Genomic DNA, 16,894 nt, shown 5'->3' with positions numbered 1-16,894 from the left:
CTGTTCGTAATGAGTTAAGCGGGATTGGACTTAATATTAGAGGCATTCCGGAGCCTCTTACACTGACGCTCCTCATTCTGGTGCACTCCGCTGCCGGTGAATCGTGTGGACTGTCTTTGTCGAGCAAGGAAAGCGGAGAGCCCCCCAAGCCGTGACTTCGGTGGTACACAGGATGTGATTACGCGTACGTGAGTCTCCTGTCTCTCGTGATTGCCGGAGGGCAGACCGGGATCCAGGTAAGCTCACAGTGTGACCCATCATTTGTGTTTTCCGACCAGGTGGCTTATGGGAGAGTGAGTTCTGTAAGGTTCGTCACTTACAGACAGTGGGTGTTTGAAATATACGTTATTCTACAACAATGGCTGAGGATTGGATCAGGGAGAGAGAAGCGGCAGCAATTGACATATTTAGCGATCAGCAAGAAAGCACAGCTACCTCGAGAGGGAACACGCAAACAACAGGAGCAGGAAACAGCGTGAAACAGCTATTGGGTGAATTGGAGAAATTACGGAGACATGAGGTGGCCAAGTGGTGGGAGTGCACATCTCTAAAAAGATATCTTGAGGTGGGGCGGATACCGAGGGGTCTGAGGATTTTAGTCGCACCGACCTATGAAAACCCAGATCCCGCTATGCTCCAAGAATGGGCTGAGAATAGTGCCCTATCGTCCAGAAATATGTTGGAAATACTAATAAAGTTTGCTACGACGGACAGAGAAAAGATCTTGTTGCGTATTGATGAAATATGCAAAGAACTAGACAAAGCGTCCAACCAAGATGAAGTGAGTAAAGGTCTGTTGGACATTAAGAACCGTGTCCTAAAGTATAAACAAACTATCAAGGAAAGGAAAGCCATTAAATTCCAGCGAGACAGGAATGATTATCTTTTTGGTCGTATTTATACCTTTTCGAGGAAATTTGATAATATTCGGCGCCAACAACTGTCAACAACTACAAGTAGCGGCATCAGTGGACAGCCTGTACCCAGTGAATCTGAACTAAGTTCAGAAATTGAGTCTGATCCGGAAGGCACTGGGAGTGGACCCCAAGCAAGCAAAGCACCTACACCCGCACAAGAGTTGGGTTTTTTACGTGTAGAACGTTTAATGAGCCTACGCCCAAGACCACAACAACGCGAATTCACAACAAACAGAACTTTAAATCAAAGAGCAGACGGAGAAAAGACAGGAGATGGCGAAAACGCTCAGCAGTTCGCAAAACCGATATACAGACGGAACAGACGAAGATAAATGACATTACAGAGGCTGATAACACAGTAATAAATCTTTCAACGATGGCGTTATCAACAACGGAAGAAAAAGTTTTAAGTCTTGGCCTATCTTTCTGCAAACCCACGAACTTTGACTACACACAGACCAGGATAGACCTTTACCATTTCACGAGAAATTTGAAATTACGGAAACACTTCTTCACTATGAAGAATAAAAAGGATGCACAAGTAGAAGACAATCTATTTCAAATGGCATTAGACGTGGCTGACATGACAACCCTGAGAGATATGGTGGGGTTGGAATATAATGAAGGAATTGATCAAGTGAGCGTGAGCCAAGCGGCAGACAGAGCGGAGTTAGACATTTCTACAACTCTCCGAACGCCATTTAAACCTAAATCGGTTTTTAACCCCATGATGCCAAGAGACAATATTGACATTTTCTCTGATAAAGTGATTACTGATTTAAAGAAACTGGCAATCAGTAGTAGTAATGAATTTCAACAGAACTTAAACAAACAGGCTACACAATACACAACGGTTATGCAGAAAATTAAAGAACGGACTGACATTGTCATACGTTGGTCAGATAAAGGAGGGAATGTGGTGTTGTGGCCCATTGAAATGTACAATCGAGAAGCTTTGTCACAACTCTTGGACAAGAATTGTTATACTCGAATAACAGCCACAAATATAATCAGTATCAAGATACCACGGCTGTTTATATGACTGGAGAGGCAAAGGTCTAATTTCAAAATCAGAACTTGAATACCTAAAGAATGATTATCCTATCACTCCGCAACTTTATCTACTTCCTAAAGTCCACAAGAATGCAGAATGTCCACCGGGCAGGCCCATCATTTCTGCCATTGGAAGCCTTTTCGAAAACACCAGCAAATACATAGATTATTTTCTTCAACCGTTTGTGCAAACATTACCTGCATACTTAAAGGACACTGGGGACTTTTTGAGGAAGATTTTCGATTGCAATTGGCAAAATGAGTTTGTGTTTATGACATTAGACGTTCAAAGTCTTTATACAAGCATTAGACACAGAGACGGCTTGAATGCAGTGAAATACTATCTCAGCACGAGAAACATCGGTCTCCACCAACACACTTACATGTTGTTAAATATGATTGAATGGTGTCTAGAAAATAACATTTTTTTGTTTGACAGACTCCTGTACAAACAACTACAAGGCACTGCGATGGGTACTTGCTTCGCCCCCAGCTATGCTAATTTGCATATGGGCTGGTGGGAGGAGCAAGTACTCATGCAAGAATTTTCTACAGTAATGTCACAAAATGTAGTGCTATACCAGCGCTACATAGATGACATTTTTATTTTATGGAGAGGTGCTGAACAGGAAGCTATCGATTTCGCTACTAGACTAAATGTAAATGATTTGAACTTGAAATTTACGTGTACTACTAGTACGACATCCATAGTATTCCTTGACCTAGAGCTTTACATCAGTGCAAACAAAGTTCAGTCTCGCACATTTAGGAAAGCGACATCGGGGAATGCAATTTTACACGCCCAGAGTTTTCATCCAACTAAACTAATAGAAAGCATTCCCTATGCTGAATGTCTACGAATGAAACGGAATTGTAGTACCACAGAGAGCCTACACGTTTCTACACATAATTTATTCACGAGACTCAGTAAGAGAGGCTACAAAGCACAAACCTTGAACAAAGCTAAACAGAAGTGTACAAATACCACCAGAGAAAATTTGATCTTCAAAAAGTCAGAAGCAAAGACGGTTCAGGAAGTTCAAACCCCTAGATTAGTCACAGGGTACAACCTGTATCATAACAATCTAAGAAGAATCTTGTATAGACACTGGCCGTTAGTTCAATGTGACCCCGTCATAGGCTCCTTATGTACCAAGCTCCCGCAATTAACATTCAGGCGGGCTAAATCTATGAAAAGTGAATTGGTTGTCAATGCCCCTGTAAGTGAGAAAGGTAGCAGTTGGCTAAAAGCACAAAAGGGATTCTTTAAGTGTACAAAATGCAAAGCCTGTAAACACGGGGAAAATACTACATCAGTCCCTACCCCCCTTAGGAAAACTCCGTTTGTAATTCGTGAGCACTACACTTGCAAGACAGAGTTTGCGGTGTATGTGCTACGATGTACATGCAACAAAATGTACGTGGGTAGCACAATTCACCCCGTAAATGTTAGGATACTACAACACCTGAGGGCAATTAATAACGATGACCCAGCATACCCAGTGGCCCGACATATAAATACAATACACGGAGGAAGATCAGAAGATCTTAAATACTTTGTCATTGACAGTGTAAAAAAGAACGGCAGGGGAGGTAACAGGCAGATGCTGCTGCGGAAATTAGAATCCAGGTACATAATCTCATTGGATTGTAAAATTCCAAATGGGAGGAACGCAGATGAAGCATTGAGTACACATTTGTAATCCCCTAGTGCTGCAAAAATATAGACTTGTTTTATTAATCGCTTTATGATGTAAAGTTGCTGTTCGCTTTGAAACCCCTGTGAGATCTCTCAGGAAATGTAATGAGTTTCATTTGTTCCAAACCTCCCCCCCCCCCCTTTTTCTTTTATTCCGCTGACTATAGCCTTTGAGTCTAGTTTCAGTTTTCTGTAATTTTTTCATTTGTTAGAATATCGGATTCACGTAATCAGGCCAACTGTTCTAATTTCATTATTGACAATATTTTGTTCTAATTAATTTTATTGATCACTGCCCACTTGGGCTTAACGATCAAAAATGTTAAAAATGTTACAAATGTTACAAATGTTAAAAATGTTTTGAAGGTAATACACCAAATTTAATTACTCTTCTTGAAAATAATGCAACAGTTATTCATAGTTGACCGTGTTTAACACATGTTGTTAATGTGTATCTAATGTTTTATTGTTTTTTACGTGAGTCAACCATTAGTGTTTCACTTACCTTAAGAACTCTTCTATGTCCTTTACTAACCTTATGTCACCAAGGCAACCACTTACGTTTGACATAAATGTTGAAAACTGAGATAGGACTGTAATTGAGTGAAAAAATTGGGAAAGTGAGCAAGGCGGACTCGTCCGCCGAAACGCGTCTTGGTTTTGGACCGTTGTTGATGGAATAAATATCTTTGGAACCATCCCACGGTGTCAGTGCCTGTTCGTAATGAGTTAAGCGGGATTGGACTTAATATATATATATATATATATATATATATATATATATATATATATATATTATCTACTGGCGGTCGCCAGTAGATAGTTATAGTTAGGACCGTGTTTCCATAGGAAATCCGCAACATTCTATTTCGAATAACTTTGGCGCCGGTTGATGAATCCTCGCAAAATTTTCAAAATAGGTGGGGCGCTCCGCTCCGCTCCTACCCTGAAAGTCTCGGGGGGATTCGTCAAGCGGGGGCTGAGAAAAAAGGGGGGTCCCAAAACGCGTTTTCCCCATGCAATTTTCCATAGGGACCTTTAGTCCAAGGTACAGCCCGAACGGCTGAACAGAATTACTTGAAATTTGGCAGAGAGGTAGTCCTCAGGTCAGGGATGTGTCTTTTGCAGGTCTGGTGTCAATCTGTTCAGTAGTTCCTGAGAAAATCAAAAGTAAAATCATATATATATGTGGGCGGAGCCTAACCACACATCTCATCCTGAGATCTGATTGGCTGTCAGCACTTCATCCAAGAAGTGTTGGCAGTCATCTTGGGACCAATATACATGATAGCACCTCATAAAAAAGCATTGCAGTTAATAGAAGGTTTTAAGACTTTAGTTACATTATAAATCATTTGTTGATGGTACCATACTCATTTTAGGAATTGTGGTATGTTCTAAGGTGATTTCACCATGTGAAAAAGCCTTCTGCTGGGATATCATGATTGAGAGAAAAATATTTTCTCATGCTTTTCCCACAGAGGTTTGGAAGGTGATCTATAAGCTAAACTGAGAGCTTATTTTCTGTAAATTCACATTATCTTTCTCAGTCATGTGAGAATGAAGTCTGACATTCTCAGTAAAACATGTACATCCAACAAGGGCAGAGACTGTCAGTTGATTCCTTTGTGTTCTACTGCAGCTTCCCAGAGTGTTCCAAAGAACAGCTAGAGCGCTAACAGTCCTACTTATGATAAACGTATGGCACACCTGAAGCCATCTTGCTTGGATTAAAGTGGTAACTCTTAAAACATTTAATTTAAAAAGGAACAAAATGAGGGGGTTCATTTTTCCATAAAAAGTATGATTAGTGCTGCAGAAAGAAAAATTATTGCACATTTTGAGTGACTTCTCAAATCCTCTTCTATTTCATTAAAAAATTCTGACATGCAGACTGAAACATGCACTTTCAATACCAGTAGCAGTTTTCCCTGGTGAGCAGTAGCTTTACTACAGTGATCTAATGAGCAAAAAGAGTGCTAACATTCTGAATTTATGGCAAATGTGTGACACATCTGAATGCCTTCTTGATGGAATCAAAGTGAAAAACTGAAAGTATTTCCTACTGAGGAGACTGCAGTAAATGAGGAAATTAGGAAACTTCATAACAAATAAGTCTCCCAAGATGGCCACCAGAGACAAAAGAGCCCAAATGTAGCCCAAATATCACCCAGATGTAGCCCAAGTATAGCCCAATGACAGAATGTCCCAGAGTGTTCTTAAAAACAACTAGAGCGCTTACTGTCTTCATTATGACAAAAGTATGGCACACCTGAAGCCATCTTGATTGGAATAAACTGGTAACACTTAAAACATTTAATTTAAAAAGGAACACAATGAGGGGGTTCATTTTGCCATAGAAATTATGATTAATGCTGAAGAAAGAAAATGAGGGCACATTTTGAGTGACTTCTCAAATCCTCTTCTATTTCATAAAAAAATTCTGACATGCAGACTGAAACATGCACTTTTAATACCAGGAGCAGACTTCCATGGTGAACAGTAGTTTTACTACAGTGATCTAATGAGCAACTAGAGTGCTAACATTCAGAATTTATGGCAAATGTGTGACATATCTGAATACCTTCATGATGGAATCAAAGTAAAAAACTGAAAGCATTTCCTACTGAGGAGACTGCAGTACATGAGGAAATTAGGAAACTTCATAACAAATAAATCTCCCAAGATGGCCACCGGAGACAAAAGAGCCCAAATGTAGCCCAAAATCACCCAGATGTAGCCCAAATATAGCCCAATGACAGAAGTGTGCAAAACACTTATTATTTTGTGTTTTTGCAGTGCTATATAGTGCAGACTTGTCAGGTATTGGAGTGCTTTACATGAGCATTGGTTACATCACACAAGAACAAATTCATTTTGGTTGTAGACATGGGGAGACTAAGTGATTTGACCAGAATCACAGAATGTCGATCTGAAGCAGAAACTCCAACCTGGTTCCCCAGTTGCAAAGTCTGCAGTTCTGGAAGTAACACCACATCCTCTCCCCTAAGTGCAACATTTAATCAAGTGGTCAACTGGATAAAAAAACATAAAGGTAACAAATAATTTAAAAGTGCTTTGTCGCTATTTGAAAACTCAGAAAATATGTCCTTATTTTAGTCTTTTAGAGCACTAACCATAATTTTGATGCCAATAAGACCCTCTCATATATGTAATTTCTAAAGGAAATGCTCTAGGTATTACAGTTGTAATTACATCAAGATGACGTCAGGCGTTCCACGCTTTTGTAATAAATATAGAATGTTATCAATCTAGTTGTTCATTAGGATACTGTTGAGAGGCAGAGGCCAGGGACACGGACTCTGAAACTTGAAGTCAGGTAGGAGGGTGCAAAGGCAACAATTTAACCACACTGAGCAGGCAGGAAGGGCCGTGGCAGCACAACAGACTATGGAGGGCAGTGGAAAGGGGGGCAGGGGCAACAAACCAACAATACAGGACTTGCAAGAGAGGCTGTGGCAATGTAATAGACCATTGTGGGCAGAAGGAAGAGGCAATGGTAGTACAACCATACATGCCAACAGACCCGATTCACGTTACAACAAACAAATGATGGACGGAATGCTGACAATGCATACATTCAATGCAGACCCGATTTAGCCAGGAAACGTCCAATGTTTTTAAGCTCAAATGGGCTTTATTTGATCTGTCTCCTGTCTACAATCTCCTCTTTTTCAATGTAACTCAAAGGGGAAAATCAATACCCCAGTTTTTTTTGCAAAATCTCCCTCTTACCAAGTTCAAAATGTTCGCAAGTATGGTACATTGGATCATGGAAGGAAATGGGGTAGGGACATGGACTTGGATAACAGAGGACAGGAGGGACATGGAGAGGAGCACCAAACTGACCCTGCAGGGCAGGCATCAGGGTTTGCAGCAGCACAATACATCACACAGGACATGCGGGACGGGAGTGCAGCACAACAATCCATAGAAAGCAAGAGGGAGGGGACAGGACCATGGACATGGACAACAGAGAACAGAGGGGCAAGAGGCAATGGTAGCTAGCTGACCATAATGGGCAGACAGGAGAGAAAGCTGCAGCATAACAGACCATAAAGGGCAGGAGGGACGGATCAGGGGCATTACAATAGAACAGACAAGCCAGGAGGGAGGGAGTAGGGGTCTGCACATGTAAACAGAGGGCTGGGGGCAAGGGAGCAGGGCAGGAGCAGCAAGATAGCCATGGAGGTCAGGCAGGATGGGCACTAGAAGCAAGACACACCATGAAGAGCAACAGTGAGACTGTGATGGCATACACACAGACCACACAGGGAAGGTGGGAGGGGCCATGGCAGCACAGAAGACCATGCATGGCAAGTGGGAGGGTTAGTGGCCGCACAATGGCTATGATGGGCAAGAAGGAGGGTGCAGGGGCATGCACAAAGGACGATGGAGGATAGAAGGGAGGGTCAGGACCTGTGCACAGACAAGAAAGTTCAGGGGAAGGGGCCTCACAACAGACCACACGGGGCAGGCAGGAGGAGCAGTTGCAGCACAACAGACCAGGGAGGGCAGAAGGGTGTGGCAGTACAATGGACCATGTAGGACAGGAGGAAGAGGATAGGGGCATGGCATGTGGACAGGCAGGGTGGAGGTGGCAGGGACAGGTTACAGTCATCTGACAATGCTAGGCAGGTGGGAGGGGAGTGGCCGCTCAACAGAACACTCAGAGTAGATAGGAGTGGCAGGTCCATGGAACATGGTGGGCAAAAAGGATGGAGCAGGGGCATGCACAAAGACATCGGAGGGCAGGGGGAAGGAGAATAGGGGCAGCAAGCTAAGCACAGAGTTTAAGCAGGAGGTCAAAGATGGGGCATAGCATTGGGCAATGGAGGGCAGGAGGAGTGGACTGGTACATCATACTAAATTGAGGGCAGTGGCAGCACATCAGACCATGCATGGCAGGAGGGAAGAGGCTAGTCCATGGATTCACACAAAAGAGGATAGGGAGGAGGGGGATGGGGCAGCAAGCTAACTGTTCAGAGAAGGCGAGTATTAGGAACTTTATTCTTTTTAAAACGTGTGTCTGTGCGAACTACTTAAAATATGAACAAGTATGCAGCATAATCTCACTTTTATTCAGGAAGAAGAGGACGTTTGTGACTGTGACTCCGGGCTCACTTGGCAGAAACACCCCCTGACCCTCCACCCCCTATCGCAAAATGTAATGCCCGTGAAAAGGGTAGGTGAACAAAGTGTGATGTAGAACATAGTCCTGAGAGCACGATTGAAAATGAAAACTAGATATAGTGTATGGTATAAACTATGCACCAAAAAGTGTGATATAAGATTAACCGGGCGTGAAATATAATATGCAATACATTGTGCGCAATGACAGATTCATTGGAGAGCGCGAGATAGCACAGGCACTAGCGCGTGCTATGCGATATGCGCCTTGGAGTGTAATATGCACAGGGCAGTGTTATGTAACCTAACTAGTCTCTAAAGTTGTAATATAAAATATGTGCTGGGGAGTGTAACGTTGCATATGCACTGTGACAAAGATATGGATCCCAGATTGTAATATGTATGGCATAGCACTGTGCGTTATAACATAGGCATCGAGGAAGGCACGTTAGATGGGGCAATATAACCCGTGTGAAGACAAGTGTGGCATGACATATTCACAGGGTGGTGTTACAGTGCACATGGGCTAGAGAGTGTCATAGCATATGCACTAGCTAGTGGAATACAACACAGAGGTGTGTGGCACTCAGCAGGCAATGGTGGGTGTAACACAGCATTGGGCTCTGCCAGGAGCGCGCTGTGACTCTCAAGTAATGTTCGTCCCCTTTCCAGAGAGTAAAATAAAAAGTATTATACATCCGGCAGTGGATGTGTGTTTTATTAACCGTGAGGGGGGTTTCTTGCATAGTTTTGGTCGAATTTTTGTCGAATCCCCTTTGAATGGCTTGGTGTGCATGTGTATTAAATGTGCCCGTCAATAGCTACCCATGTTTGTATAAATAAACGACAAGGGTGTCTACCGGGATTAGGCACGGTAGGGCATCAGACATGTCAGAGCTTCACTAGTGGTGTAAATACATTCCACGTGGATTCATTGTATGCATAGTCGCCTTTTAATGAATATCACGCAAATCGTCATGGTGATAGGTACGTACGGTTTGTCCAGCATGTCCTACGTGTGTCTATAAATATATATTTTTTAAAAATAATAAAAAACAGTGGCCGGCCCTGGGGATTGGGGTCAAAAAAATATAATTAGGAGACAGGCCCTAGGGGATGGGGTCATCAGGGCCAAAAAATTAGAATAAGAAGGGGAACCATACAGCCCCCCTTCTTAAAAAATTAAAATAAATAAAAGACTGGCATCGTGCCGGAGGCCACGCCCCCTCCTTGCAGCACTCTGCAAACGCGCCCCCTGGCGAGTTGTAAGTTGGGGAATTAATTCCTCTTCAATACTGAGGGTCCCTGAGGGCCAATTAGCCCAACAGGCATCTCCAGTATGCGCCAGGGAGCTGCACTGCAGACAGGTGTTCTGAGGCCAAGCCCCTTTTTACACCTCTCTGCAACGCAGCTCTGTGGCGCTTACTGGAGGTACCTAGTGGTCTAGTTTGACCCTAGGGACCCTTAGGATTCAAGGGGACTTAATCTCTCAGCTTAGAACAGCCACAGGGCGCGTTTACACAGTGGTGAAGGGAGGGGACGGGGCCTGAGGTGACGTGCGCAAACACGCACTATGGCACGTTTTAAATTGGGGATATAATTTTCCTTCAATACTGAGGGCCCCTGGGGGCTGACTAGCCCACCAAGTGCTTCCAGTAAGCGCCACTGAGCTGCATTGCAGAGAGGTGGTCCAGGCCGTGCCACTTTTTACACCTCTCTGCAATGCAGCTCTGTGGCACTTACTGGAGGTACTTAGTGGGCTAGTTGGACCCTAGGGACCCTCAGGATTCAAATGAACTTAATCTCCCAACTAAAAACGGACACAGGGCGTGTTTACACAGTGGTGAAGGGAGGGGACAGGGCCTGAGTTAACGTGTGCAAAAACGCCCTGTGGCCTGTTTTAAGAGGTAGTTTTAATCCCCCTGCCCTATTATATACTAGGGGCTTACAGAGGAGGTCATGCTAATCACAGGGGGACCCCAACGCAAAATGTTCCCTAGTGTATGTAGGTGTTTTCACTGTATTCTAAGTGTCTTTTAACATAGCACTGGCTCTAGGACTGGTTAGTCAGACTCAGTTACCACCAGTATCCGTCTGATAAAGTTGAGGGTACAGGATGATTTTGCAACAAGGCTTCTTTCTGCTCTTCTTTTTGTTCTTTCTGCACGTTATCCTTCTTCCTGCACTTTTCTTCGTCTTTGAGGACTTCTGTTGCTTCTTTCTGCACTTCTTTTTTTTCTTTCTGTGCATTTTTTCTTCTTTCTTCACATGTCCTATCTCTGTAGGCATAGTTAGAAATTAGCATTTAAAAAACCTTTGAAATTCACAGAAAAAACCATAGGTTTCAGGCACATTATAGTTAGGAATTAGCATTTAAAAAACCTCAGAAATTCACTGGAAAAAACATAGGTTTCAGGGGTGTTATAGTTAGCTGGACTTTTCACTTGTACAAAACCATTGAAATTCCCCCGTTATAGTTAGTTCAGCTAATAGTCACATATACTAGTTTAAAACATATGTAGTTACTCATAAAGACACTATTGAGACAGTCATTCACTCACTAACACACCCATACACACACTCATCCACCCATACAGTCCTGCACACATGCTGTCTTCAACACATACAAAGAGTGAGTCACTCATTCATGCACCTATGCACTACGTAATACCCCCCACCGAACCATGCAGACACTCAGACTGATACTCAAAAAACCAACTAATAACCTATATAGACACCCATGTAGCTACTCACCAACCCATGCAGCCACTTATACACAAAGTGAGAGACTGATACAGATATTCACATATTTAAACATTACTCACTAAGCCATGTATTCACTATGATACACTTAATCAGTCAGTTACACAATCAATTTTTCAAAAACAAATCATCCATTTAGACACTTATATACCCATTTATTCTTCCATCGACCTTGAGATATACATATATAAAACATATTTAATTTTCAGAAAAACACACATTCACTGGATGATGTCATCAGTGATGTCATTTTAGATGTCATCAGTGATGTCATGAGTGATGTCACTGACCATGTCATGAGTGATGTAATATGTGACGTCATCAGCAGTGCATTGCGGGCGCGCGAGTTATAGTTAGCTGAACTAACTATAACGGGGGAATTTCAATGGTTTTGTACAAGTGAAAAGTCCAGCTAACTATAACACCCCTGAAACCTATGGTTTTTTCAGTGAATTTCTGAGGTTTTTTAAATGCTAATTCCTAACTATAATGTGCCTAAAACCTATGATTTTTTCTGTGAATATATATATATATAAACAAGTTCCCAAAGGAGACTGGAATGCACACCACAGCAGCTGCTCTGAAGAACCTTTATTCGGAGGATAAAACTTGCGGGCACAGTACTTTCATGCCGACTGGTTTCGATCCTCCCGCTCCTTCTTCACGGGCGTTTACTGAAGCTCTGCAGTTTCCAAGCGTCACTCGGCATGCCTTTAAACCTTTCGCCTGATTGGGCATTCCTAATAGGTATTACTTAACTCCCTCTGGTGGGTTGCATGCTGGGTTTTGTAGTGTGATTATTATATTTATCCTCTGGTGTATATATAGATATATATATATATATATATATCTCACTCCAGCTCGTATCACCTCGTGATTGCTTGCGCATGAAAGACGAGTGCAGACCTCCAATGGTGCCAAATTATTTTATTTTTCTTTTAGTCCTCTGCCATAACGCGTTTCGGCCGTTCAAGCGGCATTGATCACATGACGACGCTCAGCTGGTCTGTCCCGCTATTTAAAGTGCCAGTGCATAGAGTTCATGAACATAGTAAAAATACTATAGTAATAGTACTATAGTTTGTAACAAACATATTCTCTTGGATGCTTGTGCATGTGATTAATAGACATTCTATGCATTTCCTACGTTTTTAGAAATAAAATATGTCCGCATTGAATAATATAAATATAATTTTCTGGAAATGTACAATCAATGCTCAATGCTGATAAAACATCTCAAGATTGCGGCCTAAATGCCAAGTTTGACCCTCTTAATACAGTTCATGAATATTGAATAAAGTGAATGAACAAATGTTAAGCGTGCTCCATAACCGTGAAAGAAATGCTAACATATACTTCACAAAACCAATAATAAAAGTGCAAATTTTCTATATATATATATAAACAAAGAAAAGAGAAAATTTGTATCATAGCCATATTGAATCCATTGTACCTAGTTCTATAAGTCGTCTACTCTTCTTGGGGTTGATTCCATACTCTGCTTTTAACCTCATACCTGGCTAATGCCAATTGAGTATCTCATTAATATTAATTCCTGATCTGATTTTGCATCATCCCCCACACAAGATTAAAGTGACATCGTGCTACAGTACTTTGGATTAAAGTGACTAATGCCCTTAGAGTGCAAATATGCAAAAAGTTCCAAAATTCATATTTTCACAAATGTGCCAATGATCATAATGTACTGTTGGTACAAACATTGAGTTATACCAGTATCTCAGGGTTGACCAAATTGCCTAGGTCTAAATGAAAGGCCCTGAAAGAAATTTTGAGGCAATTATGCTGCGACCCGGCTCTAGACCGACGAAATAAAAGACCAAAAGATAAAACTACCCTATGTCCTAAAAATCATCCATCCGAGACTAAGCCACCTCACAAAGGCTGCCGAATATAATATTCAGTAAATGAATTCATGTAGCACTAAGAGGGACCTGTCTTTTTTCCTCTGTACTAAAATTATGTAAAATCAACAACTTCATTTCTTAAAACTCATTCTACATGTGGTTGACATATCCCCTGTTACATGCTAGAGAAGACTGATTTGATTCATTAAAGATAGGTATGGAGATCTTCTGTAATATTAAGCCCTCCTGGTGACTTGGAATCGAATTCCAATATAAAACTTGTCTCTAGGCGACGCAATTTTGCTTCCCTATCTCCCCCTCTTTTTGTTATGGGGATAGCTTCAATAGCAAAGTAACTCAAATGTTTGGGGTTGCTGTCATGAGCCGAATGAAAATGCCTTGCCACAGGGTAATTTTGATCTTTGTTGACTATTGCCCTGATGTGTTGCAAAATGCGTTTATGGACTGCCAGTTTGGTGCTGCCGATGTACTTTAAGTGACAGTCACATTCTAAAACATAAACACAGCATTCCGTCTTTCACGTTAGATGTTGTTTGATTTCTTTAACATTTTTGGAGAAAGCAGTGGTATATGTTTTTGTGTTAGTCCCAAACTGGCAGGCCTTGCATGACAGACATTTTAAAAAAACTTTTCTTATAGTCAACCACATATCTTTTCGACAACTCTCATGGCTGTTTTTAGCTAACATGCTCCCCATACTCATACCTTTTCTAAATGAGATTGCAGGATTGGAAGGCATCAAATCACCTATCACAGGATCATCCTGGATAAAGTGCCAATTGCGTCTAATAATGCTCCTTAGTTCTTTTTCCTGTTTTGAGTATGTTAAAATAAGCCTTACAGGTTGTGAATTTTGGTCTGCAGCTAGCTGTGATGATTTAGACTTATAGACAAGTCCTCCCTTGCCCTCGCTTGTGATTTTCTCATAGCGGCATCTACAATTTCAGTACCATAACCCCTGGCTAGAAATCTGGCACGACTTTCCATCTGTTTTATCCTCGCATCCTCTGGGTTACTACATATGCGACGGATACGGAGCATCTCCCCATAGGGGATGCTCTTGATTAAATGAGACGGATGTGCACTCGACGCGTGTAAAAGTGTATTACCTGCAGTCGGTTTTCTAAAAAGGGTAGTGACTAAGACATTATTTTCCACTAAAACTTGAACATCTAAAAAGGTCACTGAGTGCCTACTTATAGTAAAAGTGAATTTAAGATTAAAGTCATTTTGATTAATTTCATTTATGAATTCCAAGGCACTTTCCTCCCCTCCTCGCCACACAATAAAAAGATCATCAATAAAACGCATCCAAGAAATGACATTGGTGGTATATACATATTCGTATTTTCGTATGGGGACCAGTTCTTCCCACCAGCCCATAAACAGACAGTCATAGCTGGGGGAAAAACTGGCCCCCATCGCAACGCCCTGATTCTGTTGGTAAAACTGGCCATTAACCCCTTGTGTGCCCCGCCCTTTCCCCGCCCTGTGCCGGGCGTTGAATTAGCGGGCGGGGTTCATGACGAGATAGTCTCGTCATGGGCACAGCGCAACCGCGGCCCATGACGAGACTATCTCGTCATGGGCACTCAAGGGGTTAAAAAGGAATAAATTGTTCTCCAAGTTGAAAAGCAGCATATCCAACAACATTCTGGTGTGTTCTGCATACATCATAGGTCTTGTGTTTAGGAAATACTCCACAGCTCTCAATCCATCCTGGTTTCGAATGCAGGTATAGAGAGAGCATACATCCAATGTAATTAATAGTAAATATTTATCCCAAGCCAACTCCTTGATTTTTTTTTAAAAGTCGCTTGTGTCCTGGATGTATGACTTTAATTTCTTCATGTGGACCTGTAAAAAATAATCAATGTACCTGGAGAGATTTTCCAGTGGCCCATCACATGCTGCAATGATAGGCCGACCTGGCGGACCATCTATGCTTTTGTGGACCTTTGGTATGAAATAAATATAAGGCACCAGGGGATGTTCTTTGTTAATAAATTTATATTCATCCCAGCTCAAAAGCCCTACACTTTTCCAGGCCAGCAAATTCTTAAACAGAGAGTCTTGAGTGCTTTTGTATTTCAATGGAGTACTTTTCCTATAGCATTGGGGATTGTTTAGTTGACTGTATGCTTCCTTTAAGTAGTCTTTCATAGGCCAAATGATAATGTTCCCGCCCTTATCAGAGGTCCGTATTACCACATCCTCACTTTTTAATCTTGTCATTAGTTAGTTATATTTTCTTTCACTGTTGGTATACGTTCTTTTAGATTTGTTGGTGGCGTAGCTCAATTTTTTAATCTGGCCCACTACATGATCACTAAAGGAATCCAGTCCGTTGCGTGCTGTTATGGGGACAAACTTTGATTTGGTTTTGAAATGTGTTTCTGGCCTGGTCTGGCCACATAGGGACATCGTGTCCTGACTGTTGAGTTGATCCCCACTCTCCAGTTGACACATATCACGAAATAAATTGATATCTGCAACCATTAGCCCCGGGGTATCTTTGTTAGAAACAGATGCAGCGACTGTCGATTTTAGATCAGTAGATGATCCTTGTAGGTGAAATATTTTGAGTTTAAGTTTACGTATGAATTGGTAGACATCTGCTCTCGTTCTAGTGTATTGAAAGTTGGATTCAGGGCAGAAGGATAGTCCCAAGGTGAGTAACTGACCTTCCGCTGATGACAGGTTGATGTTAGATAGATTTATAATAGTGTTTGATTTTTGTATTTCCACTACACTGTCAGAGCGTTGTTGCTCATCACTTGAATTGATTATTTGTGTTTGCCTCTGCCACGGCCCCGCTTCCTGAATTCTCCAATTCCTGCGGGCCTGGCGTCTCCCCCTTCTCCTTTGGGATTTTGTTTTGTGACCATTCCTTGGTTCCTTTGCCGCAGGGTATCCCTTCTGCCCTGCTTTAAAATGTCCAGCTCTTCCCCCAATGTAAACTTTATTCCTTGTTCTGCATTTTTTCTGGCATTTTCTTTGTCCGAATCACTCTCCGGTGCCGAACTCAACCCCGACTGTGAGGATATTTCAACATGTTGACTGTTAGTATTGTTTTCCCCCTGCATACGCTTACTGGCTGTTGCTGCCCTTAGTGAATCATAGCGCCGTGCAAATGTGAAAATTTGACCGTTAGCATAGTCGTCACGGTCTCTTTTGAATTTGTACAATTTGCGTGATTTTATTTTCTCCTCCTCTTTCGCCAGTCTTACGGTCATTTCTTCCCTCATTTTTTGTCCTGCCCTGGAGTCTCCTTCCTGCTGTTTAATGCTCTCTTCTAGGGACACAATTTTACTTTGTAATTCTGCCCCATCTATTTCAGCATATTTTACCAGTATTTGAACCAATTTTTTCGATGATTCGAGGTTACATTCACCCCACTCAGCCATCATCTGGGGGTTCGGCGC

This window comes from Triturus cristatus, chromosome 7, assembly GCF_964204655.1.
Source record: "Triturus cristatus chromosome 7, aTriCri1.1, whole genome shotgun sequence".
NCBI lineage: Eukaryota > Metazoa > Chordata > Amphibia > Caudata > Salamandridae > Triturus > Triturus cristatus.
This window is presented reverse-complemented; position numbering follows the sequence as displayed.